Raw genomic sequence first — 12,430 nt, 5'->3', positions numbered from 1 at the left:
CAATTATGTAGTGTACAGAATCCCATGCAAGCACTGCACAAAACACTACATAGGACAAACAGGAAGACAGCTAACGATCTTCATCCATGAACACCAACGAGCCACGAAACGACACGACCAGCTATCCTTAGTAGCCACACGCAGATGACAAGCAACATCAGTTCGACTGGGACAATACTACTATTATAGGACAAGCCAAACAGAGAACAGCCAGGGAATTCCCAGATGCATGGCACTCGTCCACAGACTCAATCAACAAGCACATCGACCTGGACCCAATATGCCGGCCACTGCAACGGACAGCTGGATATGACAAGTGGAAGCGGCAGATTCAAACCACTATAAATGTGGGAGGAAAGATCACAGAAGCGCTTCACAGGAGGCTCCCAAGCACTGAGGATGTCACCTAGACAGGGGATGAAACGTCTGCAATACAAATTCCCAGCTCGGTGAACAGAACCACAACAACGAGCATCCGAGCAACAAATCTTCTCACCAACTTTGAGGTGTTTGATATGCTTGTCGTTGTTGGACAGTGCATTTAATGTCGGAGTTGGAAGGTCATTTTTCGGCTGTACAGGACATTGGTTAGGCCACTATTTAATACTTCGTGCAATTATGGTCCCGTTATTCGAGGAAAGATGCGTGAATCGTGAAAGAATTCAGAAAAGATTTACAAACATATTGCCAGGGTTGGATGTTTTGAGATTTATGGAGAGGCTTAATATGCCGGGATTATTTTCCCTGAAGCATCAGCGGTTGAATTGTGATTATAGAGGTTTATATACTCATAAGGGGAATGGGTAGTGTCAATAGTCAAGGTCTTTTCTCCAGGGTAGAATGCTTCAAAGCTAGAGGACGTAGGTTGAAGTTCAGAGGGGCAAGACTTAAAAGGGATGTAAGGGGCAACGCTTTCAAAGAGAGGGTGCTTTATATATAACGAGCTGCCAGAAGAAGTTGTGCAGGCTGGGACAAGTACAACATTTAAAAGGCATCTGGACGGCCACGTGAATAGGAAGTGTTTAGGGGGATATACGCCAAATGCTGGCAAATTGAACTACACTAATATAGGTCATCTGTTTGGCAGGGAGAGGTTGGGTAGAGCTGGGTAGCTTTATGACACTTTGTCTTCTGTAAACCTTTCTCCCGTCATCTTAAAATTACCCCCTAGTCTTGAAATCCACCACTGTAAGGAAAGGGCACCTTCCATTCAACATTATCCATACCCCTAAATGTTTTATAAACCTCTTTAAGTTTGATATTGCCTCAAACTTCTACGCTGCAGTGGCAAAGGTCCCAGTCCATCGAACCTGTCCTTAAACACTCCATTCCCAACAACAGACTGACAAATCCTTTCTGAACCCTCTCCAGTTTAATAATATCCTCAATGTAACTGGGTGACCATAACTACACAGTACTTCAGGATAGACCTCACGAATGTCCAGTGCAACCTGAAGATAATGTTCCAGCTCCTGTACTCAAAGGTCTGAGCAATGAAGGCTAGCAAACCAAACGCCTTCATAACCACCGTGCCTTCACATTTTGCAAACTTCAAAAAAAAACAGAACCCTAGATATGTCTGTTCTACAATACTACCAATGGCCTGGCATTTAATTGTAGATGTCCTCTCCTTGTTTGTTTTCTCAAATTGTGATACATTGTAATTATTGAAATTAAAATCCATCTGCCACTCCTCAGTCCAGTGACTGATAGTACTGGGGAAGAAAGGCTGGACAGTAATCAGCTGCCTTGGGTTCCTTCGTGGTTTTAAGAAGAGAGCAGCCGCACATTAGAAGCAGGAAAGAGTGATTGGTGTTTTTGATCCAGTAAGTATGCTCTTTCTTCGTCTCTGGTGTTCAGTAATAAATATCTATTCCAGATCCTTTATAGTGCAGAGTGTGTCTGCAGGATGCTTTCTCCCTAATATTGCAGATCTCAGATAATAGCCACTTCAGGTGGAAACCATAGCCAAGCAATTAAAGATCTTCATAGTTTATCTCGAAGGCAGCACACATAAACTCAACAATCTAGAGTTGAAGTGAGTGCATTTCACCTGTTTAACAATGTAATTCATTTAATTGTGTGAGTCAGTGAAGTGAACCAAATTTTAATGAATCCACACCGAGCTGAAAGCTGACATTTAAAATGTGACCAAAAATCTGGGCATGGTTTAAGACTTGTATAGTGAGTAACGCCCATGCCTCTGAGCCAGAGCTCTGGGTTAGATTCCAATACATGAACTTGCGTGGTAGCGTCTGTCACTCTGGACCAGAATGTCTTGATTCAAGACCTGACTGTCACAGAAGTATGCCACAGTATTTCAAATGTGTCTGATGAACAAACACACAGAAGAATAATGTTTCAGCTTCAGGAATTGTTGCCAAATGGTGGTAGTATGTCTAACTTTGAGCCCATAAGTTTTTATTCAAATCCCACAGAGGTGTTTCATAATGTGGCTGAACAAGTTGTTATAATGAATTTAGAATTCTGATGTGATGAAGAAGGAAGAGGAGTCAGTATTGAATTTCAAAATGTAGGCCCAGGTTTACTGAAAACAGAGCCATTCGTGTTGATTGGAGTGAATTTTGCACATTCTAGAGTTTCGTAAAATCATGAAGACGATGGATAAGGTGAATATTCAGGGTCTTTTCCCCAGTGTAGGGAAATCCAAAACGAGGGGAAATAGATTTAAGATGAAATGTACAAAATATAAAAGGGACCTAAGGAGACCATTTTCATACAGAAGGTGGTATATGTATGCAATGAGCTGCCAGACGAAGTGGTAGAGGATGGTACAATTGCATCATTTAAAACGCATCTGGATGGGGACATGAATTGGAAGGGTTAAGAGCGATATGGTACAAATGCTGAAAAATGAAACTAAGTTAACTTACAACATCTGGTTGGCACGAATGAGTTTGACCAGAGCGTCCGTTTCTGTGCTGTACATTTCTATGATACATTGAGAAATTAAACATGATCTCGTTGTAATCTTATGTAATCTTCTTCACCTTTCACTATATAACTAATCTTTTTGTCGTATGTAAATTTGCTCACCATACTTTGTATAATTCTCATCTAAATAATTGATGTAAATGACAAGCAAAAGTGGATCCAGCAGCAATCCCTTTGGAATGTCACTGGTCACAGGCCTCCAGTCCAAAAGTCACCTTTCCTCCACTACCCTCTGCCTCCTGCCAATAAGCTGAAACACACACATGCATACAGACATAGAGCACAGACACAGATAGCTATATTCTGATTGATACATGGATCAAGATAACAGTGAGAAAGCGGATAAATTTGTTGAGAAACATGTCAGCCCTGATTGAACAGCAGATCAAACTTGTTGACTGAAACAGTCTAGTTCTTCACCAATTTCATATGTTCTATGGTTTACGCTATCTGAAATGCTAACCAAGGGAGCAGTGGAGGCTGCGTTTGATAAATACTTTACTAAATGTAGCCAATGGGAAGGTGGGATAGGTTTGAGGGGCTGAATGGTCTTTGTCTTTCCTATTGGTTGTGCCCTCATTTTTAAAAAAATGGAAGCAGACTTGCTGTGAGGTTCATACACTTTTACAATTAAATGTTTTCCCATTTAAGATTGAGATAAGGATGTTCCTATCTCCTTAGAGTTGTACGGTCTGTGGTATTCTCATCCCCAGTGAACAGTGAAGGCTGGGCCATAGAGTCCTAGAGTCCTAGTGATGTACAGCATGGAAACAGACATCTCGGTCTAACTCCATACTGACCACATATCCTAACCCAAACTAGTCCCAACTGCCAGATCGCTCCAAAGCCCTCCTACTGATATACCCATGCAGATGCCTTTCAAATGATGCAGTTGTACTAGCTTCCACCGCTTGCTCTCATGAATCATTCCATACACGAACCACCCTCTGCATGAACAAGTTGCCTGTGAGGACTCTTTTATATATTTCTCTTCTCACCCTAAACCTATGCCGTCTAGTTCTGGACTCCCTTACTACAGGAAAAATACCTTTTGCTGGAAAAGCGAAGCAGGTCAGGCAGCATCCAATGAGCAGGAGAATCGACGTTTCAGGCATGAGGAGGGTGTGTCAAGCAGGCTAAGATAAAAGGTAGGGAGGAGGGACTTGGGGGAGGGGCGTTGGGAATGGGATAGGTGGAAGGAGGTTCAGGTGAGGGTGATAGGCCGGAGAGGGGGTGGGGGCGGACAGGTCGGGAAGAAGATTGCAGGTCAAGAAGGCTGTGCTGAGTCCCACGGTTGGGACTGAGAAAAGGTGGGAGAGGGGAAATGAGAAAAAAGGAGAAATCAGCATTCATCCCTTGTAGTTGGAGAGTTCCTAGGTGGAAGATGAGGCGCTCTTCAACCAGGCGCCGTGTTGCTATGGTCTGGCGATGGAGGAGTCCAAGGACCTGAATGTCCTTGGCGTAGTGGGAGGGGGAGTTAAAGTGTTCAGCCACGGGGGTTGTTGGGTTGGTTGGTGCGGCTATCCCAGAGATGTTCTCTGAAACGTTCTGCAAGTAGGCGACCTGTCTCCCCAATGTAGAGGAGGCCACATCGGGTGCAGCGGATGCAGTAAATGATGTGTGTGCAGGTGCAGGTGTATTTGTGATGGATAGGAGAGGATCCCTTGGGGCCTTGGAGGGAAGTGAGGGGAGAGGTGTGGGCGCAAGTTTGCATTTCTTGCGGTGGCATGGGAAGGTGCATGGAGTGCAGGTTGGGTTGGTGGGGGGTGTGGAACTGACGTGGGAGTCGCGGAGGGAGTGATCTTTCCGGAACACTGGTAGGGGAGGGAAGGGAAATATATCCCTGGTGGTGGGGTCTGTTTGGAGTTTGCTGAAATGACGAAGGATGATACAATGTATCTTGAGGTTATTGGGGTGGTAGGTGAGGACCAGTGGGGCTCTGTCCTGGTGGCGATTGGAGGGGCGGAGTTCAAGGGCCGAGGAGCGGGAAGTGGGGGAAATGTGGTGGAGAGCATCGTCAATCACGTCTGAGGGGAAATTGCAGTTTTTGAAGAAGGAGGCCATCTGGGTTGTTTGGTATTGGAATTGGTCTTCCTGGGAGCAAATGCGGCGGAGGCGAAGAAATTGGGAATATGGGATGGTGTTTTTACAGGGGCAGGGTGGGATAAGTTGTAATCTAGGTAGCTGTGGGAGTCGGTCGGTTTATAGTAAACATCCGTGTTGAGTCGGTCGTCCGAGATAGAAATGGAGAGGTCTAGGAAGGAGAGGGAGGAGTCTGCGACGGTCCAGGTAAATCTGAGGTTGGGGTGGAAGCTGTTAGTAAAGTGGACGAACTGTTCAACATCCTCGTGGGAGCACGAGGTAGCGCCGATAAAGTTGTCGATGTAGCGGAGGAAAAGGTAGGGGGGGTGATGCCAGTGTAGCTGGACTCTTCCACATATCCGTTGAAGAGGCAGGCATAGCTGGGGCCCATGCGGGTCCCCATGGCTACTCCTTTGATTTGGAGAAAGTGGGAGGATTGAAAAGACAAGTTGTTCGGAGTGAGGACGAGTTCAGTCAGTCGAACGAGGGTGTCAGTGGAAGGGTACTGGTTGGTCCGGCGGGAAAGGAAGAAGCGGAAGCCTTTGAGGCCTAGTGGCTTTATTTGTTCCAAAAGAAATGGCTAGGCGTCCAACAGCAGCAGTGAGGTACCTACATGGAGCAGTGAATGTGATGGAGTCGTACAGTTCAGACACTGTTGAAACAGACTTCATTTGGTCCAGTTTGGGGCCGGATAACGTTATTGTGTGATTCAACTCAGAGATGGAGGAAATGCATCCTTCCTGAGAAGTAACAGCCTGTTGCTCCCTCTCTCGCTGTTCCTATTCCCAGCAATGTGTGTGAGCTGAAAACTTCTTAGTCGTCTTTACCACTCATGGAGGATTCCTGTCGAGGATTGATTGGAATCGCTCCACTGCCTGAAGTAAAGGCAATCCAACTAAATCCACCTGTTCCAGGAAGTTATCCCATTACCAGTAGCTTGTAAGAGCAGAGTAGCTTCATAAACTGAATGATGTTTGGAACTATCACTCATGTTTCCTTTCACCATGAGTTCAATTAATATTTGGGCACAGTTCTTTCAAGTTAACGTTCTGCACAGATTATATTTTTCCGTTTGTCATCAAACGTGTGCATGTGTCAGTATTTTTAGAGAGGGAAAGATCGACACACAGATTTGCAGTAGTCAAACGATTTGTCATTCATCTTTCCATCTTAGTTTGAGTAACTTTGTTTCGGTCATAAACTTGTTAATTTTAGCAGATTAAAGAATCCTGCCTGATTCGTTCCTAATCCTCACACAGTGTGAGACCTATATTATTGATCATATCACCAACCTGGTTACATTAACGTTAACATGAGCAGCGGAAGCGTGGGACGAGGAAATGGAATAGTGACCTGAACCATAGATCAGTGAGCCAGTGAACGTCATTGGTGGTCATATTGTTGGAGAGCATTGAGAGGGGCAGGATTTCCATGTATTTGCAAATGCAACTGATGAAGGATAGTCAACATGGCTTTGTGCATGGGGAATCATTTCTAACAAAGTTGATTGCATTTTGTGAAGAGGTGACAAAGAAGATTGAAGATGACAGTATCGTCGACGCTGTCCATATAGATTTAGCAAGGCAGTCGACAGGATACCACATGGCAGACAAGTTAGTACGGTTAGGTCATAAATAGATCCAAGAGAAGCTAGCCAATTGACGACAAAATTAGATTGAAGGTAGGAGACAGAGGTGGCACAGAACTGTTTTTACAGACTGGAGGTCTATGACCAGAGATGTGCCACAAAGAGCCGTACTGAATCCACTGCTTTTCATTATTTATATAAATGATTTGAATGTGAATATTTGCCCGTTTATTATGTTTACACATGACATTAAAATTGGAGGTGCAGTGGCCAGCGAGTTTTACCTCAGAGTACAATGAGACCTTGGTCAGATGGGCCATGGGCCAAGGAGTGATAGATGGAGTTAAACTTAGATAAATGTGAAGTATTGCATTTGGTAAGGTAAAATATGGCAAGACATATACAATTAATGATGAGGTCATGGGGAGCGTTATTGAACAAAAGAGCCCACAATCATAGATCCTTGAAAGTGAAGTCGCAGGTAGACAGGGTGGTGAAGGTGGGGTTTCATATGCTTGCTTTCATTGATCAGTACATTGAGTATGCGAGTTGGGAGATCATGTTGCAACTGGGCAGGATGTTGCTGAGGCCAGATTTAGAATACTGTATTTAATTCAGTTCGCTCTCCTACAGGAAGGATGTTGTTAAACTTGAGAGGGCACAGAAAAAATGTACAATGATATTGCCGGGCATGGAGGGATTAGGCTACAGGGAGAGGCTGGACAGACTGGGGCTTGTTTACTCTGGAGCATCGGAGGCTGAGACGTGACATTATAGAGGTTTATAAAATCATGAGGAACGTGGATAATCTGAATAGCCAAGGTATTTTTTCCCACGTCAGGGGACTCCAAAGCGATAGGAAAAAGGCTTTAGGTGACAGAAGAAAGATAGTAAAGGGTCAATGTTTTCAGGTTGTGTAGTGTGTATGGAATGAGCTCTCAGAGAAAGTGATTGAGGCTGGTACAGTTACAACATTTAAAAGACATCTGGGTATGCATATTAATAGGAAGGATTTAGAAGAACATGGGCCTAATCCTGGCAAGTAGGACTAGATCAGATTGGGATGTCTGAGTTATGTGGACAGGTCTCCGTGCTGCATGACACTATAAGGGAGATGAGGAGAAATTCTAAAAGGACCATTTGAGTGGGAACTCTCTTCTCCAGAGGTATGTGGTGCCTCTTTGTTCACATTTATCGAAAGCTGAGTTAGTTAAATATTTGACAGAGAAGTGAGTCAAAGATGATCGGATACAGACAGGAAAGTGTGGCTGAGACCACAACCTGATCAGCCACAATCGTAGTGCCTGGTGGAGAATGTTCATCGTGTCTAACGATATAACCCTGCTCCTGTTCTGATGTTCTTTCAGACCCACCAACCTGCTAGACAGATGCAGTTGGAGGCCATTTACTGCTATCGCTCCCTTGACTCTCTGGAATAGAGAATTCCTGACATTCACTAACCCCTGTTTGAAGAAATCACTGCCTGTTCCTTCACGATGCCCTATTGATATGAGCAATAGAGCGACTGGCCCTGATATCAAGGCAGTTTTTAATATCAAGGAGCCTGAGCAAAATTACACTTCATCAGAATCCATTGCAAACTCTCCAGTGTTTGGAATCATCCACAGCACAATGGAACATGTTTATCATCGGTGGGCATCAATCATCTCAGCCGTGGGACATCTCTGCAGGAGATCCTCAGGGTAGCTACCTCAGCCCAGGCATCCCCAGTTGTCAGCAGGGAATCCCTGCTGTGAGGAAGGAGGCCATTCATCCCATTGAGCCCACATCGATCAGAAGTGGCGATATTTACTGTACGTTACATAATACTCAGAAAGCTTTGTCATCCTTGACCTCCTGATGCAGTCTGTGTCCATGTGCAACAAGACTTAGACAACATTCAAGCCTGTGATGTTAAACTGTCGATAACATTCATGAAACAGTGCTGCTCATTTCCACAGAAAAAGGAGGCGTTCACTCAGTACCTCAATCTGGCTTCACAGGAATATGGCAAAATCATTCGGCCCATCAAAACTACTGGACAATAAGAGGGATAGCCCATTCAATCCCTCCTGCCTTTACACAGGAAGACAAGGAATCTGCTCACTCCCACACATGACTTACACGGGATCAGAAAGTGACCATTTCACACCTAGAATCGCTTACAAAGGAACAGGAAGAGGCCATTCACCTTCTCAAGACACTAACGCAGGAACAGGAAAGTGTCAGAGATTCTTCAGCATAACAAACAAAAGGAGCAGGAACTGCACAGATGGACTGTTCAATGGTATTCCTGGTGGCTTCATTATTCGTAGTGCATCAGGGTTATGTTAGCATGCCTTTCTGGCTGTGGGAATGAAGCCTTTTTTAAAAATAAAGTCTCCAAAGCATATTCGTAGCTGCGAGAGCAGACCTATGTTCTCTCTGGAAATCAGAAGCTGTTGGGGAATGGCTAACTGTTTCAGAATGAAGGTATTGTGGCTGCGGATAGTATTATGGACAATGTAACGTTGAGTGGAGGGTCACACGTTAACTGCACATTACAGTGTTCAGAGTTATTTTGGAGCCTGTACCTCTATGTTAATCGAAATGAGGTCTATGCACTGGCACGTAAACTATTGGGAATCGAGCATCCTGTGGAAAGGACGAAATTTCTCACCTTATCATTGGCTGCTTGGGACAAAATGAGTGTCTGTCCATAACCGTCAAGTTTCACCATTGTATTCTCTCATAATGCCACAGGTTAACTAAATAGTTACCGCTCTCTCCTGATGATACCATCACGCCAGGATCATTATTTATGAAGTAGACTCAGTCTGTACATAATACCCCAAATGCACTTTCAACAAAACACTACCATTGAGTAAGGTATATTTGCTGTAGTGCTTCAAGTACTTTGCATGAAAGACCAGATATCATTTCCGGTTATAATTATTTAGTGTCCCATCTGAATTCTGTAAGTGACTTATAACCAAGGACATCCAGGTCCATTTCAACAACAGAACTTCCCAACCTCTCACCATTTAATAAACTTAAATGAGAATCATTACATTTGTTGTTCCCACCTGAATCATGTTATACCTTGCGAATAGGTATTGCCCAAGCACAGATCCTTTTGATACCCCACAAGCCTTCCACCCACAGAAAAAAACTACTCTCTTCATTTTGCACATTATCCAATTTTGGATCCATTCTGTGTGTTCCACCCCTACCTACCCATGGACTCTAACATTCCCCACTCACCAGTATTCAACCGTGTCAAATGTTTTCTGAAAATTCAAATCCTCTACTCCCACTAGTTGTCACTTTTCGATGTCACAATGGACAATCTCCACAATCTACAGCAGGTTTATCAAAGATCATTTCCCTTTCCTGAATCTAGGCTGACTCTGCCAAATCATATCATTACTTCCCAAACGTCTAGCTGTCACATTCCTTATAAAAGGTTAAAATGTTTTTCTCACAGCTGACATCAAGCTATTTCGTTTTCTGTTTGCCGTCTCCGTCCTGTTTAAAATGTTTAGGTTTACAATTGCTGTTTTACAGTCTGCAGGATCCTTTCCAGAATCTAACCAGCTTTGACGAATAGTCAGGAATTCTTTCACTAGCTCTGTTGCCACCTCCTCCATAATAGGGGATGTAGCTCATCAGTTCCAGCAACATGCCAGTCTTCTATTCGATTAGATTTTCAAAGACATACTGTCCATTAATTCTAATTCCGTGCAGCCCCTCATTTTCACCAGGGCCCCTGTTCCCTACTATTTCTGAAAGTTAGTTTCTGCACCTTCTTCTATGGACACCGAACCAATGTAATCCTCTCAGCAGGCAGATGGGTTTCTATCAGCTAGTGATATATCAGAGGACTGCACTCTGGATATGTTACTCACTCCTGCCTGGAAAGTTCCAGACTCAATCCAATACACTTCATGGTGATGGATATGTCACCCACTCTGCCTGTAAAGTTCCAGAATCATTCCAGTTCACTTTATGGTAAGTGTCAGCACAGTCCTGTCCCTGCTGTGAGTTTGAAGGAGGGGACACAGCTCAGCGACCACCTCATTTTTGAAAGACGCTGGTTTCACATTTTACACTTGGAATGGGTCCAGTTTAGCCAAATGGTTCTGGAAATTCCTGGTAGGAACATGCAGTGCCCTGGTCCTCCCTGTGTACAGAGCTTCCCTTCTGTGTAGCCACGATTCCATCTGTTTATCATGAACCCAGAAAACTCTGTAAATGCAGTGCTCACATCTCGTCCAGAGTGGGGTCACCATACCCTTGGGTCTCTCTGAGTGGATGCAGCAGCTGATAACACAAACCAGTGAAAAGTGTCCACATAACGTCTCTTTACTCTGTAATTACTGGAGCAAGCCAAATCCCCCCACACACGGTGCACCCATTCAGTGTTGAAAATGTTTCTGTTCTTAGCAGGAAAAAACAGTTACATCTCTGCACAGCCCTACAGATACTGTTCCCATCTCCAAAATAATCAGTTGACAATGTGACATTCCGTCCCTTTGTATCTCAGCAACTATAAGGGCGGCACCAGTATTGCCGATAGAGTTGATCATCACACTCAGAGAAGAAAGACAAAGGGAATATAACTCAATGTAAACAGGGACACATCTAAATTCACATGATATTCAGGAATATGGGAAAAGGGGAAATGTTAGAATACGGTCTCATGTTATTTTCCTTATGGTTCATCATCAGCAGTTCCTATGTTTGCTTTTCATTTCTCTCTCTCTTTCTCGCCGGGCATTTCTACATCCATTCAACTAACTTCCCCCTCACACATCCGACCGTCCCTGATATAAATAACATTACTTCACAGTTGCTTTCAGTTGTGATATAGGGTCACTAGATTTGGAACTTCATCTGTTTTTCTCCTGACAGAGGCTGCCATACTTGCTGAGATTCTCCAATATTTTCTGACGCTGGGGAATTTTATTTCAGATCTCCATCATCCACAGTTCCTTGGTTTAGTTCAACTTTAATTCTGTTGTTTCACGAGATGTCCACATCACTGGCAAGGGCAGCACTGGTCATCCATCACTAATTGTGGTTGACCGCGAGACCATTTGTCAAGACAATATGGACTCAACCTTTTTTGTCACACTTGGTTTCATTACCAAAGGCTATCAGTGAAATAATAAAAGAAATCCTGATGGTTTATCGTTGCCTTTTGTAAAATGAGGTTTCTTTCCAATTGTTGCCGTTTGAATTTAAGTTCTATCATTGGTTCTGGTAGAATTTGACACAATGTGTTTAGAGTCATAACACGGCAAGTGACATTATTATTCAGATATGAGGTCCCTATTATGAAATAACTGGAGACACAAGTACAAAATTGTAGTAAAAATATTTGTAACTGGAAGAGTGGTCAGAAATGAAATCTGAAGTTAACAAGAGGGCAGATGATAGCTTATTTTGCAATAGCACTGAGGGACAGCTGGAGACTGTGGATATTATAGTGGTGGGTGTAGGCAGGGTTGATAACAGAGAGAATAGAGAGACATAAAACAGTTCGGGGCAAAAGGAACACTCAAGGGTCTGAACAGACTTGTTCCTTCTTAGATGTTTATGAGTGAGGATTCGGAAATCGATAGAAATGAAGTGGAATTTGTGACTGAAGATAACAGGTTATGTATTTGTTAAATATAAATAACAGAAATAGCAATAACCTTCACCATCGCTAAAAGAATTGACAGAGATACGCTTACCAGGAACACCAACAATAGCGAGGATAGGATGGCAACCTGCCTGAATAATCATCAGTACAGCTCGTATCCTCAATTCTAACCATGC

This window comes from Chiloscyllium punctatum, chromosome 27, assembly GCF_047496795.1.
Source record: "Chiloscyllium punctatum isolate Juve2018m chromosome 27, sChiPun1.3, whole genome shotgun sequence".
Lineage (NCBI taxonomy): Eukaryota > Metazoa > Chordata > Chondrichthyes > Orectolobiformes > Hemiscylliidae > Chiloscyllium > Chiloscyllium punctatum.
Note: the sequence above shows the minus strand (reverse complement) of the source record.